This window comes from Notamacropus eugenii, chromosome Y (assembly GCF_028372415.1).
Source record: "Notamacropus eugenii isolate mMacEug1 chromosome Y, mMacEug1.pri_v2, whole genome shotgun sequence".
NCBI classification, from domain to species: Eukaryota; Metazoa; Chordata; class Mammalia; order Diprotodontia; family Macropodidae; genus Notamacropus; species Notamacropus eugenii.
Window position 1 is genome coordinate 9,002,168 of NC_092880.1, and position 2,147 is coordinate 9,004,314.

Genomic DNA, 2,147 nt, shown 5'->3' on the forward strand with positions numbered 1-2,147 from the left:
TTTTTATATTTCATCATTTCATAAATAGGAATTTGTTCATCTCTTTCACAATCAAGGAAAAGAAAGTGGACACTTTAGCCAGTTATCTTGCATTTTCAAATAGAGTCTCTTTATTGGTTCTCATTAATGGACATTTTACTTGCAATGGAAAAAAAATCAAACAGACACTCATTTTTGTAGGAACTGTGGAATGAAATAAAAGAAAAGAGAAGTTTATGGGTTTTTCTCATGGATTTATGACCTAATTCACTTAGGACATAGTTTTCTCAGTGCAGCAATGACATCCTTATTTCTCAGGCTGTAAATCAGGGGGTTGGACACTGGGGTCACAGTAGTCTGGAAAAGAGCAAACACTTTATCTGATCCTGCTGAGTGACTGGATTTTGGCCTCAAATACACAATACTTCCAGACCCATAGAATAAGCCCACAACCATGAGATGGGAGAAGCAGGTAGAAAAGGCTTAGGATCTCCCTGAGGTCGAAGGCAGCCTCAGAATGGTGGTAATGATTTTGACATAAGAAGTGAGTATCAACAGAAAGGGAATTATGACAAATACCAATGTGGCAACATGGACAGAGACCTCTCTTTTATATGTGTCCACACAGGCCAACTCCAGTAATGGTGGGACATCACAGAAAATATGATTTAGTTTGTTAAGACCACAAAAATTCAGACAGAAAATCTGATATGTCTCCTCTAACAGTACGGGGATCCCAATCATCCAGGACGTCATGACTAGTTGGACACATACCTTAGGATTCATGATGAGAGGATAGTAGAGAGGCTTACAGATGGTCATATAACGGTCATAAACCAGTACAGCCAGTAGCAGTCACTCTGCTACTCCAAGAATTTAAGGGAAACAAGTTTGTACAGCAGAGGATATGAATGAAATAGTTCCATTCTGGGTTCAGAGATATGTCAGCATTCTGGGGACAGTGACAGATGTGTAACAGATTTCCAAGAAGGAAAAGTTCCCAAGGAAAAGAAATGCATTGGTGTTTGGAGAGTTGGGTCAATCTTGGTGATGACAATGAGGTGACCATTTCCTATCAGTATACTCATATAGATGCTTAAGAAAATTGCAAAGAGAAAACCTTGGAGTTTGGGAAGATCATAAAATCCCAGGAGAATGAATTCCACCACAACTGTGAGATTGTCCCTTGCCGTTGGTTCTTTCTTTTGCCTGCAGAAACAATGAACTGAGAACCAGCCAATCATTTTCCTTCTGTGGTCTCTGTTTCTTTCAGCAAAGAAGAGAATGTTAGATATTATGAGCAAAAATGTTCCTCCCATATTTAGCATTTTACATTTTAATTTCCCTCTCCAACATTCTTTAGCATATCTTTCAAAATATTACTTATTCTTTTCTTTAAAAAAGTCAAAATCATTTAGTAAATGAATATGAAGTACTTCCTATCTACCAAGAGTCATGCCAAAGTGTTACAACTTTACTCTTGGATATTTTGATGTAACTATGCAAGCAGGTAAAGACTTCTGGTAAAATTATAAAATCATCCTTAATCACAGTGCCAACTGAGGAAAAACATTTAACACCATACCTAATATAATTTTTTTTCTAAGATGAAAATTTTGAAATGAAATTGATATGCAAAGCAGTATCAGTATAGTTAATATTAATATCATCACTGTCATTGGATGATTTTCAGAAGAAACCATTCAACTCAAGTCCCTATTCTAGTATCATTATTCTACAATAATGTATTTTTTTTTGTAACTACAGAACATAGATCTTTGTGAAAGGACTTTTATGGAACGATTAAATATATTGGCGTTTTTCCAATATTTTGCCTTCTTAGGGAAAATATCTAAAAGTGACACGTTGAAAGTTTTGCAAATTCTTTTTTAATTGTAAGAAAATCCTATCTTTTGTACGCCCATTATCTACTCTTTTACTGACCACATCTATTACTATAGGCTAGTTAATTAGAATCTCTTCAAAATGAAATTATTCTGTTTGTTGGAAAATGAACCTTTAGTTGTAAAATGTTGAATACATGCTTCTGTAATAGTATGTCCCACGTTTTCACCACAAATTAAAGTTTAGTTTATCGACATCTAGTATACAACTTCCACCCTCTTCTCTACTTTCAAAATAGAGATAACATTTGATTGTCCTAAGTA

The 2,147-nt window shown here is 35.0% G+C and overlaps 1 pseudogene; it reads right to left on the reverse strand.

The window, feature by feature from the left end:
* Positions 1 to 246: 246 nt before the first annotated feature.
* On the reverse strand, positions 247 to 1,223 carry LOC140516780 (olfactory receptor 10AG1-like; annotated as a pseudogene).
* Between the last annotated feature and the right edge of the window lie 924 nt (positions 1,224 to 2,147).